This window comes from Phyllostomus discolor, chromosome X, assembly GCF_004126475.2.
Source record: "Phyllostomus discolor isolate MPI-MPIP mPhyDis1 chromosome X, mPhyDis1.pri.v3, whole genome shotgun sequence".
NCBI lineage: Eukaryota > Metazoa > Chordata > Mammalia > Chiroptera > Phyllostomidae > Phyllostomus > Phyllostomus discolor.
This window is the reverse complement of record NC_050198.1, coordinates 92974797-92996624: the sequence shown is the minus strand read 5'-3', so window position 1 is coordinate 92996624 and position 21828 is coordinate 92974797. Positions and strand designations below refer to the sequence as shown.

Below are 21828 nucleotides of genomic sequence, written 5' to 3'. Positions count from 1 at the left end.
AATCAAGTCACTGTTCAAACATGGGGAGGAAATGGGGGACATCTGTAATAGTATCGACTGTGAAAAAAAGATCAAGTCACTGAAGCAGGCAGAGTAATGACCCTACAAAGTAGTTCATGACCTACTCCTAGAACTTGTGAGTGTGTTAGGTTTTATGGCCCACAGGGAACTAAGATTACAGATGGAATTAAGTTTGCAAATAAACTAACCTTGAGATGGGGAGATTATCCTGTATTATTCATCCAGATAGATGCAATGTAATCACAAGAGTGTTTTAAAAAGTGAAAAAAGATAGCAGAAGAATGAACGGTTTAAGAAAAGGAGATGTGAAAATGCAAGCAAGACTGAAATGATGCAATATAAGGAATCAATCCCCCACTGCTGACTTTGAGAATGAAAGGAGGCCATGGGCCAAAAAATGCAGGCAGACTCTAGAAGCTGTAAAAGGCAAGGAAATGTAGTCTCTCCTAGAGCTTCCACAAAGGAATTCAGCCCTGCTCACACCTTGATTTTAGTGCAGTGAGATCTATTTCAGATTCCTAACCTCTAGAACTATAGGATAATCAATTTATGTTCTTTTAAACCACTAAGCTTTTAATAATTTGTTACATCAGCAATAGAAAATGAATATAACCACCAACCAGGGGTTAAAAACTAACCTATTCAAAGATGGGCAACTAGTTTTTTGCAGAGTACATTCAATTCATTTGTCAGAAGTCAATACTCTGTACTATAATCTTAAGTCAATGGTCAATACAGCATGGCTAATTCTATTTGCAATTCCACATTGCCAATGATAGAAATCTTGCCTCAAAATTGCCAAAAAAGAAATATATCACTCTTTATTAAATGGGACCTGCTAAGCCAATGCAGAAATAAGAATAGAAACATTTGTGCCATGGAGGATGGAAATGTCTCAACTTAGCTAGAAATACCTGTTTGCCAAGGAATTTCCTGCTGTGTTAGGAAAGCAAGGCATCTATACTTAGTTTCTAAGAAGGAGAATATAGAAATAATAGAAAATGCATTGAATTAGAAAAATAGTGGGGTAAATTAGTACTGAAGTTAAAAAGGCCCAGCCAGGAACAAAGCTAATTTCGTATGAGAGGAGAATATGTTTTATTATTTTTTCTGTCCCCAGTATCCCAGTGTTTAGCACATAATAGATGCTCAATAAATGTTTACTGAATTGAATGAGAAATTATCATTAATAGACCCTTCCAGAATCAGGGTTCTATTAGACTTCATACTGTGCCATACTCCAAACAGCTAAGACAAAAAACAAAGAGACAGGCAATAAACATTTATTTATAGATAGCAACATCACCTATTACTACCTCCCCAACTGCAAAGCATAGATACGGCATATATTCATGTTTGCAGAGCATAAGGAAATTTGCCTTTAATATATGATGCTATATTTCCATGATGGCTGATACTCCAAAAGGCCCATGAGTCCCAAGGGTCCTCATGAAGATGACTGGACACCACCTCCCTACATGACTCCATCACCATACCTAATAATCAGTGCTGGCAAGAATTCCCAATTTTTGTCAAGATCATTGACTAAGAGAAATACACAGAGATAGGAAAATAGATGAAAGAGAGCAAGAGATGGGGGTGGGTGAACACAAGTGAGCTTTTATGGGATCTATTTTATATATTAATAATGAACTTGTATAGGGCGAGAGTTAAACAGACCTTTGTAGATATCTGAAAGTTGACAAGTCAAGGATTTGGGGAAACTAGCTTTGACTTTTTCTTGGTGACAATAGCAATATCAAAGTGAGTACTAAGTGACTCTTTTTCATAATAAAAAATGCCTGTGAAGGCCAAGCAGGAAAATGTTCACAACAGTAGCTGAGAGCTATAGCCCATAAGTATACTAATAACAGGATTTTTTTTGAGAGAGTCATTTCCACGGTTTCCATTTCAGGATACTATGACTATGACAGCCATGCAATAGTAATTCTTGCAACAACTAGGTAAAGGCTATTGCAGGAGTTTTTAACTCACAATGCATGGTTGAATTTCCTGAAAATATATGCAAGTGTCATATATGTAAATGTGCACTTTTCTGAAGAGAGTATTCTTGGCATTCATTGAATTTTCACAAAAGTTCATGCCCCTCTAAAAAATGTTAGGGACCACTAAAATACATGGTGATGGCTCACTTTATCTATTTTCCTACTCAGTAATGCACACTTTCAGAATGTGTTGCAGTTATTCAGTAACTAAAGAGACAGGAGGTCTCTGTTCAAGCAAGTGGCAAAAACTGGTCTCTGGGTTAATAAATCATGAATGCCTGGAATAACATGGCAAATATTAGAGAGGAAGACAGAAAAAACATAGCAGCACCACAAAATTTCAGTTACGTGGGAAAGAAAAGATCACTATTGACATTTTGACTCAAACAAACAAATTCACACATACATTTCACTTTTTGGGTCATCCCCTGCCACTTTGCCAGGTTCTGGGCAATCTCTCAAACCCTAGATATCAGCTGATAAGTATGTGCTCACAAAGTGTGGATTCATCTTAGCATTGGCCTAAGTAAAGCTCAATTACAAAGGGGAAGCTTGAAAACATTTTCAAAAGCAACTCCATATGGACTCGACATTTTTTTTCTCATCCATATGATGTCTTTTACCATAGCAGGCACATTTGGCCTATGGACCATAGTTTCTTTTGACTTCTGCCCTAGATCAATGAAAGCTAATCATAGATACTTAGGACTGGAAGACAGTTTAAAAGATTCTCTTGTCCATTACAGAAAAGGCCAGTGGAAATAAATGTTATTTGGCATATGTATGTTATTTGTATTATATGTGTATGTGTGTGTGTGTAATATATATATATATATACATATATATTATATGTATAGGAACACATGCAAATTATTCTGGACAGAGAGTTAACTGTGTATTTTATTTATTTTTAGAGAGATGGCAAGGGAGGGAGAAAGAGAGGAAGAGAAACATCGATGTGCAATTGGTTGCCTCTTGCATGCTCCCTACTGGGCACCTGGACCACAACCCAGGCATGTGTCCTGATTGGGAGTCGAACCAGCAACCCTTTGGGTCACAGGCGAGAGCTCAATCCATTGAGCCATACCAGCCAGGGCACCTGTGCACTTCTTAAAACATATCCTAAAAGGAATTCGCACCCCCGTTGGTACCACCTTATTGTTTTACAACTACCATTGTCAGGATGATCTTTCTAAACCTAAGTACCTCCTGATTTGCTTTAGGCTTATTACCTATCACCTAGTCATTCATGAAAGTAAGAGCAGCCACTCTCCAGCATGCAGATAGTACCTCTTTGTGTATGTGTTTGTGAATTTGTGCACACATGCACACACATGCATTTATTTTGGAGGGGTGTCCAATTCTGCCAAACCCAAAGCCTGAATCATTTGGCGGGGGGTGGTTCTTATCCTCCAGAAAGACTTTTTAGCTAGGAAAAGGATAAGCTGAGCCAGTTAAGGGACTAGAAACCTTGATAGTTCATTATCCCTCCCCAACCAAGTTTTTTAAATTGATTTTTAGAGGGAGAGAAGGGGGGATAGAGAGAGAGAGAAAAAAAATATCAATTTGTTGCTACATTTATTTACACATTCATTTGTGGATTCTTGTATGAGCCCCGACTAGAGGTCCAACTTCAACCTTGCCATACTGGGACAGTGCTCTAACCAACTGAGCTACCCAGCCTGGACCCAAACTGGTCCACTTTTAAGGGTAAAATAAATATCCTGGGACAACAGGTATAAGCCACAACATATGACCACACTATTTATAGTTATCCATAAAGAAAATGCTTTAATTTCCTACAAACAAAATGAAAATCAATGCATGTTCTGGATGGAGGACTGCTAGTCAAGTTGTCAGGCCCACAGTACAGTTTTGGTCGCTAACCTCTAACCGCCCTCAAGTTATATATTAGAAGCACTGTCTTGGTTAAGTTAGTTTTGTAATACTGATGGGCTACTGTGGGGGAGAGGTGTAATTTTTTAAATGGGGCTTGGAGGTGTTTGAGAAAAATAGTAGATAATTGTTTATATCAAAATCATCTTACCGGGAAGTATAAGATGCTCTATTAAAGTGCCTTTTAGAAAAATAAAAAAAATTAAGTGCTTAGTAGTTGGTTCTGAAGACCTCAGTCCTTTTCCCCACCAGAGAACAAGGCAGAGAAAGACATCAGGTCACACTGCTTATCCACAGGAAAAAAAAAGATAAAAAAGAGCACATTCCCAATCAGAGGCCTTCAAATCACTGTGGTCAATGTGTAACCCAGGGGAAGAGAGACTAGAGGCTCCTCACCCCTTACCTGTAGCTGGTCCAGAAAAGGCCCTACCATCACTAAAAGGCATCTTTCCCCTACCCTGCACTGATTGACCCCACCCTAGACAAGATTTCTGCATGGTTGTGATGTGCTTAATATTGCACAAAGCCAGTGTTGTTTGAGAGGAGAGGAATGTTCATCTCTGCCTAAAACAGAATTTTCTGCATGACAGAAAATTCTTAAATTAAAGATAGTCCCTTGGGTGCAGTCTTGTCCAGTGCTATTTGTTTTGTTTGTAAGGAGCCCTGGAGAAGTGGCATGGAGAGCCCAACAAGTCCTTTACGCCTAACTCTGTGACCCTGGTTTCGAAAAGGTGGAGAAATTGTCAGTTAGGAAGTTGATGGGAAAATTTTTGGAGGAGGTAAAAAAGGGGAAATAAAGAAATAATTAAAATGTCCAAACCTGCTTTCCCCATCAAACCAAAAGTGGTTAAAGCAGTGAAACAAGATTACCTACTCCTTAGTATATCATTTCTTTTCCCTATAATCTACTTTGGTCCTTTACTTTTTTTTTTTTTTGCTTACTTCAGTGCAGAACGTTTAAACTGTGTATGTGCCAGCAGATAAATACATGTAAAGATAATGTAACAGGGTAAAAGGCCAATTAGAATCTCCTTTTATTCCCCTTACTAAGGGATTTGGAGAGAAAAAAAAAAGTATTCAGTAGAACCAGGCTTAGGAACAGAGCAACTGCAATTAATGCTTCTTTGGTAAAGCCAGTCCATCTCCAAAGCAAAGACTTCCATGAGGTGAGGACCTCCACAGTGATTGTCAGAAATCCATGAGCATATCTTTGAATGCTTAAAATCCAGCACTTATCACTTTTCTTATCTCTCTTCTCCCACCTCCTAAACATAGGCAACATTACCACATCTTTAGTTCTCTCTGCTCTGGGGAGTTTACAGGTAACTAGAAGATTGTAGAAAAAAGAAAAAGAGAGGACTGGGCAAAATAGAGAGAAAGTAGCACTGTTCTGTACTTGTTTGACTTTGACAACAGGATGTTATATATTTGCTTGTGTGTGTGTCTGTGTGTGTTTTAAAAAGCATTGATGCATTGAAGATTTATTCACTGAACAGGTTGATTTATTTAACAAACTTGACACATCAAATTTTACCAGATTCTCACAGTAATTGTTACCCATTTATCAGAGCTGTTATTTAGCCAAAAATTTGTTTTAAAGTGTTAGTCATTTAAAGGAAAATACCGCACAATCAATCTGTGGTAAATTTTAGTTAGTTATGTTATGTTATGTTATGTTATGTTATGTTATAGCAACAATTATTTAGTAGAGTCTCAGAAATCTAATCTTTCCAGGGCCATTTAATCTCCACCCAAAATGTATTCTTTTTTTTCCTAGTAATAAATTTTTGGTTAAAATCACATGAGAGGGAAACATTTTTAATATGGACAATGTCGTTTCATATTATGGTATTTTACACTTTTGATTTACAAAGAAAAGCAGTTTGTCAACATACTGTTAAAATCACAAATGTGAATACTGTTAACCTAAAAAATTGTTATAATAATAAAAGGATATGATTTTGGGGGGTGAAAGGATGGTTAGGACAGTTGGGGAAAGCTAAGTGGGTAATTAGAATAAGAGAAAGGAAGGAGGGGAGGGGAGGGTTGGGTGGGTGGGTTGGGATGGGAGTAAAGGATAGAAAATTGTACTGCAACAACAATTTAAATAAAATTTAAAAAATAGAATAAGAAACAGGAAATGGAGTTAAATTTTAAGTTTAAATTTGTTGAATAACCTTATTCCATTTGTACACATGTCCATAAAAATTGTATTTTTTCAACTCAAATGCAACCTATACAGGTTCTGTGAGAGGTAAAATATTGAAAAGTATTTCCGAGTAACAAAAATGTCCAGTCACTAGCTGCCTTGGCTGCTTTCAATTCCTGTATTGTAAATATGCCATTTGCAAAAGCAAAAGGTTCATTTTGACCTCCTAGGTCAAGGAGTGTGGGGACTAGGAAAGATGAGGTGAGGGGAGAGGAAGGGAAATCCCACTACCACACAAATAAATCTTTGACCTAGTAAGCAAATATGTTTTTGTTGTTACTGCTGGGTAAAATGTTCAAGTCTTCCAGAAATTAGACCCTGTAATAAAAATGTACCAGCCCAAATTTAAATTGTTCACTAGACAGATGGTTAATTATATTCACAGCCACATACTTCACTGGGATAGAGTTTCAGACACTCAGCCAGTTTTATTTGATTAGCAGGGTTCCCAGTTAATATGTAAAATGACAGTTACTTAGGGCTTTTTTGTTCCCTTCTAAAAATATTTTTAAGTAAGTGTAAATTCTCCTCAGCCATGACAGCGTCATTGCTGTAAATAAAACGTTTGGTCATATGTTGCCGTATGTATAAAAGATGTAAGGGAGATTTATCCCTGGAAACTCAAATGATCTATCTCTACAGTTCAGGGAAAACCGTTGAAGCACCTTTCTCACCAAGACAAATATTACAGGATTATCAGCACACTCTGCTTCACCAACAACAACTGAAGAGATATTCAAATCCTGGGTTAAAGTGCTTTAGATGCTTTTTAAAACACCCTAGGCAGCCGCACACACAAATCATGTCTTTTCAGATAACAATCTAGAAAATGGAATGTTAGGAAAAGACCACATCGCTAAGTATACTGCACAGAATTCAACAATATGCTGGGAGCCAAAACGTAGATGCAAAATACGTTTTGCATTCCAGTCAAACCCACTCATTCCAAACTGCAACCAGAAACTCGACAAAATTCAAGTGTCAAAATGAGGATGCCATTTTTTTTTTTTTAACTTTGAAGAAGACAGAAAACCTTGCGCCGGTGATTCAATCTCTCAGGGATCCGACCGACAGAAGCAGTCAAGCTGAAACCACTGGATTCCTCAGCAGAACGGCGCCAACTCAGCGGCGCGTTTTCCACACTTTCCCAGAGCCGGGCCCCCCTCCCGGCGCGGGCTCACGGCCTCCCCACCCCACCCGGTGTGCCAGACTCCAGCGGATGTGTGTGGCGGGGCATGGCAGAGCGCAGCTCCAGAAGCCACGCAGGAGCGCGGCAATTCGACTGCCATCTGAGAGGCAAGGGGCCTCGGGGCAATGCCCGCAACGGTGACAAGCTGAGTGAGGCTCCATAGAGCCCCCCGTCGAGACCCGCCCGCAGCCCTAGTCGAGTGGCGCGTGCTCAGAGGCGCTCTGTGGTCCGCAGGGCAGCGCCGCGCGCGCGGGAGGCTCAAGAGGTGCGGGCCGCAGCGCTTCGCACCTTTGCCGCTTTGGCCCGGGCCCCGGATCGTGCTGCCGCGTGGGTTTTCCCGCTCACGCCGAAGCGTTCGGTGTTCATGCCCATTCCCTGGCCACGGTCTCCTGGGCAGCAGCCTGAAAGGAGGCAACACTTGGCTGGTGCCCGCTGCCTGGCCCTGTGCGTGTGAGCGCGGAAGCTCCAGCCGCCTGCTTCCCCTCCCCCCGGCGCCAGCAGAGAGAGAGGCCTTTCCTAGATTGCAGTGCCTGTCAGGGCGAGTCGGGACCGCGCGCCCCCGCGGCCTTGCTACCTAGTACACAGACACACACACGCTCGCCATTCTCACACCAACACCCTCCCTTCCGTCTGCCCTTCCTCCTCTTCTGTCTCGGCCTCCCCCAATCCTTCCCACCCCCTGCCGCCGCCACCCGGAGTCAGCTGCGGGAGCCGGCGAGGAGGCCAGGGGGCTGCGTGGCAGCGCCCGTACTCACCTCGCAGGCCGACTCCTGTGTGCACGTCGCGGGCGGGCTCAGGCAGCGGGCGCTGGAGTGAGCGCGGCCACAGTTAAAGCTGGGCTCCCGCCACCGCCGCCGTTGCTCTAGCTGCCGCCGCTGCTACTGCTGCCGCTGCCGCCACCTCTGCCTGAGCTCCATGCGCCAGGCCCGCCAGGTGGACGCGCCTCTCTCCCTCAGGCACCGCCGCCGCCTTGCTAGATGCTGTCAGAGCTGTTGGGCTTTGGCCCTGGAGCTCAGTGCCTCAGTGGCTGCCAGCTGCGCCGGGGGTCTGCGCTTGGCCCGCACCAGCTCTAGCTCGGGCCGTGGCTACCTCGAGAGACGGCTGCGCGCAAGGCGCTGGAGCCCGCTCGGTGCGGTACTGTGGCTTTCGGCGGGAGGGAGAGAGAAGGAGGGAAGCTGCCACTGTCACTACCCCGTTAAAGCTACGGCTAAATGCTGCTACTGTCGCTACTGCTAGTGCTGTGGTGGCGGCGACGGCTGCTGCTGCTGCTGCGGCTGCTGCTACTGGTTTTCCTTCCCGGGTTCTCCCTCTGCCTCGTCCCCCTCCTCCTCCTCCTCTTTCTCCTCCTCCTCTTCCTCCTCCTCCTCTTCTTCCTCCTCCTCCCCCTCCTCCTCCTTCCGCCGCTTTTCTCACAGCCTCCGCGGGCGCTGCCTGGTCTCCTCTTCTCCCAGAGCTGCCACTGCCCATTCAGAAAGGTGCCCAGAGTGGAACTGCCTCGGCTGCCACCATCGCTATTGCCCCTGCCATTGTTTCCTCCAATCTGGCTGTTCTTGCTGGACTCGTTCCCCCTTTACCTCCCTTCCTCGCCACTGCCCTTCCTTTCCCTCCCGTTTTCTCTACCCTTTCTAAGGCCTCTTCCCTATGTCCCCCCCTCCCACTCTGTCCGTCTGTCCCTCCCTCCCCTCAGACTCCCGGGAGCGCGCACTGCGCAGCCACCTGTCATAAAGGGCGCGCACCCCCTTTCCCACCCCTACCCCACCCCCCACTCATTCTTGCAGCTAGCCCTGTCCACCGCGCCAGTGAAGCGCTATTTCCCCGGCAGACAAGCAGGCGGAGAGCACTCTCCCACGTCTCTCAGGGTGGTTATGTGTACAGAGAGGGGCGCTCTGAAGTTTGGGAAAGAGCATCTCAATGGCTTCTTTCACCAAACATCTAATCATTCAACCTCTGCCTACCCGTAACTTCAGAGCCTAGGCCTCCAGAAGGGTGGGTCGTGTTGGAAGGGTTGAATGAAGAGCTATTTCCCAAAGAAATGGACAGAGGTGTTTTTTTGGAATGAAGAAGGAGAGAAAAAGGGAACCCGAAATGTGCCAGGAAGGAAATGGGATCTGCTCAACTGCTGTCATCGGGAAACCCCTGAGGTGGTCATGTGCCTTCAGAATTCCTGGTAACTCAACAGGAAAGAGCAAGGGGGTCGAGATTAACTCAGAAGGGACCACTTGGCACTCCTGGAGCCCTGAGTGTAAGGTTGGGGCCTGGGTCCCTGAACCACCACCACTAGGAGCCAGAGGGAGAGATAGAAAGGTTGGTGTCAGAGTGAGAGGAGTCAAACTAAGCACTTTGTGTGCACTTGCTCCAACAAGCCATAGCCAAAGCACAGTTTCTTCAGTCAGGTTTCTCTGCTGCTACAGCTGCAGGCCCATTTTGCTGCCAGTGCTTAGGCTTTGAGACCTGACGTGTGCAACTTTTCACCATCAACAGAGGCTCTATGGCCTGTCACAAAACCCCTTCCCAGAAATAGCACAGGTTGGTAGGGGATGGGGCTATTTTCTTTTCCCTGGCACAGTAGAAGAGACAAGTGTTCTAGATATCCCATTGCCAACAAGGTCTGGGATGTCTAACCAAGTTTGAGGCACTCTCCATGGGTCTTTCATCACTGAGCCATAATGTGTCTGAACAGGGGGCACCTTTACAATTAATTCCTCATCTATGTGCCTTGGTTTCTGCCATTCCACCTGCTTGGAACATGGTTGTCCTTTCACCCTCTCACTTTAGATCTATGAAACTCATCCATAAATAAAATTCATCCTTAAATCATTGATAGTTGATAAGATCTTACTATGTGCCAGACATTGTGCTAAGCAATTTACATGAATTATTTTTTAATTTTATTTTAATCATTGTTCAAGTACAGTTTTCTGTCCTTTACTCCCACCCCAGCCCATCCACCCATCCCTCCCCACCTCCCTCCCACTTCCACCCCCCAGTTTTTGTACATGTGTCCTTTATATTTGTTCCTGTAAACCCTTCCCATTCTTCCCATACATGAATTATTTTATTTAATCATCAAAATAAACACAATTTTATTGCTCCCATTTTACAGGTGAGAAAATTGAGCTACAAAGAAATTAGATGTACATATGTTGAGACTAGAAACAATAGCTTCTTTGTCTCACATCTGTCAGGCACTGTGCAAATACATTTGTATCTCTCAGGTACTGAGGTAAATATGAAGAAAAATAATATTTGGCCTGAGTCCTCAAAAACAAAAAGGTTAAACATTGAAATGCCGCCCATCTACTGGCTGGATCTTAATGGCCACTTTTCTCAAAGCACATTGTTTTCACCTGTATGAACCACGTATGCTATTCTTCCCTTTTAAAGTTGCCTGCTTGTTAGTTACCAGTTGTAATTTGCATCAGTTCCCTTCACCCAAAGACTACCAGGAACACACCAATAGTTGAACAAGTTGAGTTTATTACTTATTACAGTTACAGAGAATGTACGCCATAGATGTAATGGGCTGAACTGTGTCCCCTCCCAAATTTATATGTAAAAGCCTTACCATCAATACCTCAGAATGTGACTATATTTGGAGATAGAGCCTTTAAAGAGATGATTTAGTTGAAATGAGGTGGTTGGGGTGGGTCCAAATTCAATCTGACTGTGTCCTTATAAGAGGAGAAAATTTGGACACATAAAGAAATACCAGGGGCACATGGACACTGAGAAGGCAGCCATCTGCAAGCTAAGGAGAAAATTCTCAGGAGAAACCAAATGTGCTGGCAACGTGATCTTAGACTTCTAGCCTCCAGAACTGTGAAAAAATGGATTTATATTGTTGAAAGCAGTCAGTCAGTGGTATTTTTTATGTTAGCCTTAGCAGACTAATACAATAGGGAAACACAAGATGTCTTAGTCAAAGGGTGGTAGAAAGGATGCCTTGGCTGGTGTGGCTCAATGGACTGAGTGCCGGCCTGCGAACCAAAGGGTCCCTGGGTTCAATTTACAGTCAGGGCACATGCCTGCATTGTGGGCCACATCCCCAGTAGGGGGCACATGAGAGGCAACCACACATTCCTGTTTCTCTCCCTCTCTCCCTCCCTTCCCCCCTCTGTCTAAAAATAAATAAGTAAAATATTTTTTAAAAAAACTTATTACAGGATTTTGGCTTTGGCTGGGTGACTGGGGGAGAGTCTAAGAAAGTTGGGATTCATTCTGTAGAGTGCTGTCAGACAGCAAGGACAATTCTATAATTGGGCATCTTAATAAATTGTATTTATGGGTGTAGACTGAAGTGGGCATAAAGCTTTCATGGGTGGCACAGCAACTTTGTTTTTGTCTATGCTTAGACTAAATTATGAAGTAGCATTGTTTTGTCTCACTTTATCATGTTATCAGAGTAACCTTGTCTGTTGTCAGTATTTTCTGAGATTTTTTATGTCCAACAGGCAAATAACATGGCCTACCTGTGAGTACCAAGCCAGCTTCCAGATGTCAGGGATGGCTTTTTTTTTCCTCATATATGACTACCTAACACCATTTATTAGTTGTAACTAACTTGGCCTTAGGCAAGTCACTTTATTTATCTGTACCTCAATGTCCTCACCTCTAATTAGGGGAAATGTAATTAAACATAAGGTTGTTGTGGGAACTAAATGAAGAATATATATACGTGTGTGTATATGTGTAATGTTAGAACAGTGCTTGGCACATAGGCAGCATTCATTAAATGTGAGCTATTATCCATTTCTGTCTTCTCCAACAGATCATTCAGCATGAATTAGATATTATTATAGTTATGTATTTGTACTTTCTCCCTTACTGGAGTGTGAGGTCCTTGAGGGCACAGATAATGCTTATTGCCATAATAATGATATCTAACCTTTATTGAGTGATTTCAACAGGCCAGGCACTGCTGTTATCTGTAGTTACTCCAAGAAAACTCCTGAGACCTGTAGGTTAGTGTGGGTGTCCTCCTCTGTGCCCTCATAGCACCTGTGCTTACCTTAATTACTATACTAAGTATAAGATACTGACATTGTCTGATTATGTGTCTTCTTTCCTTTCTAGACCCTTTACTTACATAGAGGAAAACAGGTATTTTTTAAAATTTACAAATAAAAAATGTATGTATTTAATGTGTACAATGTGATGTTTTGATATACATGTACATTTTGAAATGATTACCACAATCAAGGTAATTAACATATCCATTGCTCGCATAATTACAATTTATTTTGGTGTGGTGAAAACACTGAAGATCAACTTTCTTAGCAAATTTCAAGTGTAGAATACAGTATTATTAATTATAGTTACCATGATGTACATTAGATCTCCAGAATGTACTCACCTTGCATAACTGCATCTTTGTGCCTTTTGACCAACAGCTCCCAATTTTCCCCACCCCCAACCCCTACTATCTACCATTCTGTTGTCTGTTTTTATGGTTCAACTTTTTTAGATTCCACATGGAAGTGAGGTCATGCAGTATTCATCTTTCTCTGTCTAGTTTATTTCACTTACCATAATGTCCTCCAGGTTCATCCACGTTGTCACAAATGTCAAGATTTCCTGCTTTAGGCTGAGTAATATTCCAGTGGTGTGTGTGTGTGTGTGTGTGTGTGTGTGTGTAAGAGACAGAGAGAGATTTTCTTTATTCATCTATCAACAGATACTTAGGTTGTTTCATTATCTTGGCTATTGCGAATAATGTTGCAATGAACATGGTAGTTAGGTATCTCTTCAAAATGCTGATTTCACTTGAGAGCAGGTACTTGTAACTTTGGTGCCCATGTCTGATCACAGTGCCTAGCACAAGAGAGGAACTCAATATAAAGGCATTGATCACATTTTCACTACATTCTTTGCTCTGTCTAAAGGGGAACTTAGGTCAAGGCAGCTGTCTTAGCTCACACCATCCCTTTCCCTAGGGTTTTATTGACTTAAAAGTAACAAGGGCTCTCTTACATACCCATTTTTCCAATAAAGTATATCTAAAGAAAAGAATTACTATGAAACTTCAATGCAATAAGATACCATTTGGGAACAACTGGCACGTACTATTTAACAGTCAGTTGTAGAATGTCCATTGGGGCCAAGTGGAATAATGAAGGAGTATAAGACTAGAACCAGAATCTTGGATCTTGACCTTAATTTTACCATTGACAAACCATGTGATGTTCAGAAAATCACTGAACCTCTCTGATTCCTTATTTCTCCCTGTGGGAAAATGGAGAACATAATCTCTTTATTCACTGCCTAACAGAACTTGATAATAAAGATTAAAACAGAGTTTACTGGAGTTTCTCTTTAGGGGAAAACATTTAACTCCCCTATCACTTCCATATTACAATCCTGGGTGATTCTTAGCCTTTCAGATGCCACCCAAGTCCAAGGGTGTTGTGGTTTTCAGCCTGCTATCATCTCAAACAGTCCCACAATGGCCTGTGCCCAGTGAAGGGAGCTGTAGTGTCTGGAATTTGGCAGCCATAGAGGTATTGCCATCCTGCAGCTGGACTCAGAAAGTTTTCTTCCATCATGCTGAGGACAGATACAGGATGTTTTTCAGCTCAAATTAATGTTCTACCTTAACCCAGAGGGATAAAATAAGGTGAGTGACAGAATAACATTATCACAGTATCATATGTATATACAAGGTAGGAAACTATTATATTATTTTTTACATAATGTATCATATTGTGCTCAGAAACTATAAAACAATCATAATAATGGCCTATGGCTGGGAATTTATGGCACCTTTGCTTGGTGAATTCCAAAGGACGGCACAAAAGAACTCAGGTCAATAAATTAAAACCAGCATTGGCTGTTCCTGTTGTTGGAAGGGCAGCACCCAGAACACTGAGGGATCCCATTAAATATAGTTGAACTGACAAGCTGCCTCAATACTCCCCTCCTTTGCCCTAAACAGCATTAGAAAACGGTAGATCTCTCTCTCCTGACAGTAGACAGATGTTTCATCTTTTCCCTTTCAGCAGCCCTAGCAGGGGCAAAGAAGTTCTCATTCTGAGTTATTCAGTTAGTGTTTGGTTGGGATCCTGTGTTGGGTCTGAAGAGGAGAAAACATGGGCAATTTAAGGCATAGTCTTTACCTCAAAAGAGTTCATAATCTATTAGCCTAGGCATATAAACACAGGAAATCAATACTCTCAGGCTGTGCAGAATGCGGGCTGCATGAGAGGTGAAAATAAGTCGGGTCCTCTTTGGTCAGGAATCAAAAGGAGTTTGGGGGGTCCCTGGGCATGCACCATGTGTGGTGGCCCTGTGGAGAATTAGGATTGTGTGAAGCAGTGAAAAGAAAAGCATATTGAGCATGGGGAAGAGCATGAACTGAGGAAGTGCCAAAAAGAGATGTGAGCAGTGTATCTGTGAGTCGGTGACATATCTAGAGTGGCTGGAGCCAGGGCTCACTCCAGAAAGTAAGCCAGACTTAGATGGGTTGAATGGGGCCAGACATTGGAGGCTGTGGAACTCTATGATACTTTAGCCTTAAATTCTGACTCTTTCTAAGCATGGAAAATAGAGGTCATGGCCATATACTATTTAGGTAGCTAGATGAAGCACTAAACTCTAGGGTTTAGATGGCAGCAATGATGAACATTTATGATGGATTTTCATATACATCATGTCATTTGTTCATGACAATCTATTAAAAAATAATGTCCCACTGCAGATACTCTCTTTCTTGAAGCCTGCTTCCTTGAAGCCTTAAAACAAATAAACAAACAAAACCTGTTGGTTGAGCTTATTGTCCTACGGAAGTAGATTTGAATTGCAACAGCTGGGTCTAAAAATTGAGGCCAGATAATCAAAGTGCTGGTTTAATTCAATCAACAGTATTTGGGATGTCCTGCCCCTATTTGCCTAGCATGCTCGGGTGCTTTGGCTGCTGTGTTCAAAGCCAGTTTAGACAAGGACTTCTGCCACTGAGCATTTTCTCTCTCAGGGTGTCTTTGAAATATGCTAGGACAGGCTGAGTGACTCAAAGTTAAGGAACTGAGGTCTGGAGAAGACCATTTCCATCTTTAGTTGTCAATGGCCATTGGAGAAGACCCAGATAAAGCTACAGGTCAAATATTTGTGGCCTGGCAGCACTGAGGAGGGCATGAGAAAAGTAGGAGTGTGAGTGTGGGTGGTGAAGAAGTGTGTCCAGACTCAGGACAGGACCATGGACAGAGATCAGCAATTATCTTGAGCCAGATCCCACAGTGTAATGCAGCTCTCCATCTTGCAACTGTGCACCTACCTGAGTGGCACTGCAGTTTTGTTCATAATGTATAGAATGTGATGTAAGTTTGGGGCTTCCCTGAGTTGAGTACCACCAGAGTGCTCTGCACAGTCTGAGCTCCCCCTCAGGCACAGACACATAGGCTTTACTCAGTGTAAGAGGTATTAGTAGTGCCAAATGCACATTGTTGGAAATTGCAAGGTAGTTTCCTAGTTTGAACAGTTGTTCCAAAGTGAAGAGACACCAGCCAGACTGAGCTCACCTAGCCCTAGAAATATCTGGTTGAGAACTTCTTAGACATGGTTATCTCTTCTCCTTTAAGGAAAGAATCGTAAAGAACTTTTTTTTTCATATAAAATGCAATACCTCAGAGTGTACTGTATTCTTCCACCCACCAACCCAGGTAGAGGAAAGCAGGGTGAGCTGTGTTAAAGTATAAAAGCATTGGGATTGGAATCAAATTACCTTGGGTTCTGCCCCTTCATAGTCCTGGGAAGTTTACTGAGTCTTCTCAAAGCTACAATCTGTTGAAAGGGGATAACTATAACCTCTACCTCACAGAGAACTTTTGAGAAATTTGTGAATTAAGATATATGAAAACATCTGGCAAAAGACATGGCATGTAGAGGACTATAATAAGTGTGTCTGTTTGTACATGTATTCCAGAAGTTCCTGAAATCTCCCTTTCTGCAGGAAGGCTTTCTTAAGTCATTGAGGAAGAAGTCATGACTTTCCTTCTATCTACACTAGCAGTTCCTATGATATCCCCCTTTTGCTGTTAATATTGCTGCTCCTGATGCTGATGTTGATAATGGTGGTGACAGCGATAGTATCATGTGAAAAATAATGACTGGCTCAGGCCATAGGACAAATAATGTAAGTAAAAGAAGAGTGAGAAAAAATTACTTTAGGGAGAAAACTGAAGCACTGGCTGGGTTAGAGACCTGACCTTCCCTGAAGTAGCTTCTGCAGATCCCTCCACATACACAATCATGCCAAATCCCCATGGACATTGCACTGTGAATGATGCCACAAAATATGTCCCAAGTAGATCTGGCCCAGAATGGATGATGTGTTTCAAAAGAGCAAGTCAAGAACAAGACAAGAAAAGAGATATTCCCATGTATGTAACATAAATGCTCCCTGAGCATCCTCTTTGGTTACATGTAAACCAATCCAACTGGCATCTAGGAAATGTGGAGTCAACACACATCCAATGTGACTACTTGTTCAGAACAGTCAACGAGTGTCCTCAGCTTTGTTAAATAACAGGATATTCTCTCTTGTTACTTTAAACCTTCATATCTTCAATGGCTCCCAAAGTCTGAGAAACAAAATGTCAACATGCCTAAGCTATTAATTATAAAGCAGTCCCAATATCTTTCCAGCTGTACATAGCTGGTACTCCAATCACACAGACAGTCTCCATTTTATATCTCCATTACTTTGCTCATGCCATTTCCTTGGCCTGGAATGAAAGTACTCTCTACTCCTAAGTTCTAGTTGAAGTGCCATATCCTTATTAAAGTGTTTCTTTAATCCCCTGTATAATTTTTCCATGGCTGCTGCAGCAAATTACCACAAAGTTGGTGGCTCAAAATAACAGAGGCCAGAAGTGTGAAATCAAGGTGTTGGCAAGGCCATGCTCTCTCTAAAGGCTATAGGGAAAGATCCTTTCTTGCCTCTTCCAACTTTTGGTGGATCCTGGTGTTCCTTGGCTTGTGTTGACATAACTACAACCTCTGTTGCAATCTTAATCTTATTATATAGACACTTGTCATTGGATGTAGGTCTTATCTGGTTAATTCAGTATGATTTCATCTCACGATCCACCACTTTATTACATCTGCAAACACCCTTTCCCCACAGAAATTTACATTCACAGTTATTGGGGGTTGGGAATTGGACATATATTTTGGGGAGTTACCAATCAACCCACTACATCCTCCATACCAAATTACTATCCCCTTCTTTTGACCTCACGCAACACACTCTTGCTTCTGTATTATAGGTGTGTGAATATAAGTCTGTTCCTCTGACCACAAGTCAAACTCTTCAAGGCTGGAGACTGTCTTATTCATCTCTGTATACTTCATTTCTTATCCCACTGCTTGACATATAATAGGTGTTTCATTAATTACTGTTGAAAATTTTAAATGGTTGCTTTGCCTTCCACTTACAAGTTAGAGGGAAGCAGCTGTGGAAAGTAGGTTGGGGGGGGCAGCAATGTACTACCTAACCACTAGAATAAGTATCTGCATCTAAGAAAGTATTGGCTACCCTATCACCAGGAGGCAATTGTAACCCCCCCTATAGTATTATAGTCCAAATAGCAAGAGTCTCAAGAATTCCCAAGTCAAGTTATCCTGTCTCCCTTAACATATCTGTGATTTACTCAGGTAGCTATAATTCATTCATTCAAGTACAAGAGCTCCTATGTGCCAAACATTATGTTAGGCATAGAATGAAGATACATAAGTCCATAAGATATAGGTATTGCACTTTATGAGCTTAGAGTCTCTCCAGAAAGGAAAGACTCACACACATATGACATTTATGAGGCCATATATAATCATCTGCATGTAGCTGTGGCTGAGGGACTACTGCCAAGAATAAGTTGGAGAGCTAATTACTTTAATAGAACTTAGAATTATGTACTCAGCCAGGAAAGCCTGCTATATTTTTTTTTGCCAAAACACCCATTCTCCTCAGGCTTCCTGTGACACAATATTAATTACTCAGGGCACATACACCCTGCCCATTTCACAGATAGAGAAAGCATGCCTGATTACCAAATCCTAAGCAATAAAAACACTTTAAACACAAGAACAATCCAAGTCTTTGTTTTATGTTTCAGCCCTAGGAGGTTAAGGCAAATCACTAGGAGGTCTATTTTGCATGATGTCCCCTAGACACACACTATCCCCCAACTGTGAGAGACATGGTGAATGTGATTTAAGAATTGACAATACAGCATACCAGATGCTGGAATTAAGTTGCTTGAATAGCCCTAGCTGGGTGGCTTAGTTGGCTGGAGTGATGCCCTGTGCATCAAAAGGTCACAGGTTCAATTCCCAGCCAAGGCACATACTTGGGTTGTGGATTCCATCCCTGGTCAGGGGAGGCAGCACACATGGGAGGCAACCAATCGATGTTTCTGTCTCACATCAATGTTTCTTCCCCTAATCTCCATTTCTCTTTCTCTAAAATTTAAAAATGTACCCTCGAGTGAGGATTTGTAAAAAAAAGATGTTTGAATATTGCAGGAGAGTTAAAGGCTGACTGAAACTTCTGGAATGAAATGGGGGAGAGTAGAGTACGAAGGGGAGTTGAAGAATATATATCCCCTTTTGATGTCTGGAAACAAAAAGAGAAGAAGGTAAGAATAGGATGGGGGTTGGGTACAAGGACATAGTCTTACTCACATCTCCCCACCAACATAAACTAATTAAAAGATGTGGTGAGAGGATGGAGTGAGGTATCCCAACACCAGACTTAGTTGTGGGGGGGATTGGAGTCAGGTGAATGAACACTGTGACTGAAAACTAAACTCTTAAGCTTTCCTGTGGTGCTGAGATTTGCAGTGTTACCAACAAACATGTGTGTGGTGCTTAATAATTTATAAAGCTACTTCACATTTACTATTACACAGCCTTTAAAAGTTTAAAAGAATGACTAAATTCACACATCCACATGCTGCCAGAATTTCATGTTAATCATTTTTGTTTGCTTTTCAAATAATCTTACTAAGATTCATAGTGTGTATAAATTGATCATTATTATTATACTTACAATTTAACAGAGGAGGAAGCAAGCCAAGAGGGGCAAGTGACTTGGCCCAGTCGCTTAGTCAGTAAGTGATGGAGTTGAATCTTTAACAGAAGCACTGAACAATTTGGTATTCCCAGAAGTTGCATTTTCTTTCATGCCTCTGTCTCTGAGTTCTTTGTTCTGAGACCTTCTTCTTTGGTGATCTGATGTTCACCTGTCAAGGCCTAGCTTCAGTGTCATCTCCTTACTGAATCCCTCCCTGACTCTTCCTACTTTCCCCAAAAGAATGGGTGGCTATTTCCAGCAGACTCTTGTGGCACCTAGTATAGTTTAAAGCCCTGTTAAAGCAGTTATCTCTATGTATTATAAGTGTTTGGGTATGTATGTGTTTGCTCCCACACTGAACTGAGAATTCCTATATCTTTAAGGGCAGGGAACTTGCTTCTTTCTCTTTGTCTCTCCATTATTCAGACAGCACTAGGCACTTATGTTTGAAGAATAAAATGTCTAAATAACTCAATGAGCTGAAAAGTTCATGCATAATTTTGCACCAGCCATGGCCCTGCAGATGAGTGCTCCCAATGAATGCCTCCAGAGAGCAGTTGGCTCTCTCTTGAGCCTGGCTCCATCAACGTGTTTCTCAAAAACTTGATAAGGCTGGGCCATTTGCCAGGCTCCTCATTCAATATGAGGTCACCTATACTGGATCACTTCCTCTAAAAGAGGTTCAGTTCCAAGGTTGGTGTGACCCTGAATATAACCCGTCTCACAGAAGATTCCCTCATATCTCTCTCTGCCTGAATTCAGATGGCCCTAGCAATGAAGAGGAGATCCGAGGAGGAAACAGAAAGAGAAAAAAGGGGACTAGGAAAGGAAATAGAAAGGAGACAAGGAGAGAGAGATGGGAGACATGAAAAGAGCTAGAAGGGAGGGGATGCTGGAAATAAGCAGATGTGCCACCTTAAATCAGATGATGAATTGTGTAGGAATTAGCTAATTGGCACCATATAAAATAATATCAATTGAGTTCCCAGAAGCATACAGCTAATGCTTCTTGTCACACACTCTGACTCTAAATACGAACACCTGTGCTCTTTACACTTTGCAAGAATGATAGCAGGGTACAGTTGACATAGACTCTGGTGTGAGGCAGGTAGCGTTGACACAGGCTCTGGTGTGAAGCAGATGTGGATTCAAACCCTGAACTGTGTAGCTGGGCAAGGAACATCTCTCTGAGATTCATTTTCTTTATCTGCTAGATGAGGATAATATCTACCTTGTAAGGTTATCTACCTTATGAACATTAGTGGTACTGCATATAAAGTATTTGGTAAATAGGCAGTCAGCAAATGATAGCTACCATTATTATGTGCTGACAGGAGGCTGCAGTGAAAAAAGCACAGACTTTGGAGACTGACCAAGGTTTGAATCCCATTTCTATTTACTAGCTAGATTTCATATTCGTCTTCTGAAAATTAACTATGTAACCCTTTGAATTGCTACCTAAGCAGTGTGTATGAGAGTTAGGAGCATGTCCTCTGGAGTTTTAACCCTGGTTTACTGTGTAACCTTGAGTAAATTACCTACTATTTCTGAGCCCCAGTTTCCCCATCTGTGAAGTAAGAGCAATAATAAGAGTACCAATTTCCTACGGTTGTTGTGAGGATCAAATGACTTAATTTATGTCAAATGCTTAAAACTGTTTCTGGTGAACATGAAAATCTCAATAAAATTAACTACTGTTATCCTAAAATGATCTTCACATTCATCATCTCAATTATTTCTCACAACATCCTGTGAAAGATGTATCCTAACTCTCATTTTTCAGGTGAGGCTTACTTATATAGGTAGTAAGCAACAGAGCCTGTACCGAAATGTGTTTACCTAGTATCTATAATGCCTCCCTCCTCTCCTCCACTTTAAACATCAATACCTATGCTATTTCTCAGTATTTTTTCTTTGAATGCCATACAACGTGTCAGGTGTGTCAGGAACTTACTCTGGAAATGCAGTATAGACTCATTCTCTATGAACATGCTGATGGTCTTTGACTTGTCTACTTGTTAGAGAAGATGACTTCTGAACATTCAGCTACATATCACCTCCTATGAAAGCCAGATCCACCACTTTCCTGCTTCTCAGAATTCATTGAGCATTGCCTTCCCGGGAAATCAGAATTCTCTTCCTTTGCACAGTTGGTCATCCTGCCAACATGCTTTCCCCTTTGTCTGGCCTAATCAGCTAGAATTTAAAGCTCTAAAATAATTTCCACAAACACATTTTCAACCCAGCAATGTTGGCTAAAAACACATTTCTGTAAAAAGAATCCTAATTCTCTATTGACTTCCACTATAAAGTTGAAGGCGTATTCCCATGGAAACTGTCCTCACAAGCGGAATCAGAAGGTTTTGGTGAAGAGAGTCAAATACACTGTGTTGGCAAGGACTGGGCAAGACTGGGTAGTGTGTGAAATGATATACATTAAAAC

The 21828-nt window shown here is 42.0% G+C and overlaps 1 protein-coding gene across 4 annotated transcripts in view; it reads right to left on the bottom strand.

Annotated features, from left to right (window-relative positions):
- Nucleotides 1-8641, bottom strand: part of NEXMIF (neurite extension and migration factor) — a 189461-nt gene extending 180820 nt beyond the window's left edge. For all 4 annotated transcript variants that reach the window (XM_028522302.2, XM_036016889.1, XM_028522301.2 and 1 more), the window contains exon 1: nucleotides 8077-8641. The gene's annotated coding sequence lies outside the window, so the exon portion shown is untranslated. The remainder of the gene's footprint in view (nucleotides 1-8076) is intronic.
- Between the last annotated feature and the right edge of the window lie 13187 nt (nucleotides 8642-21828).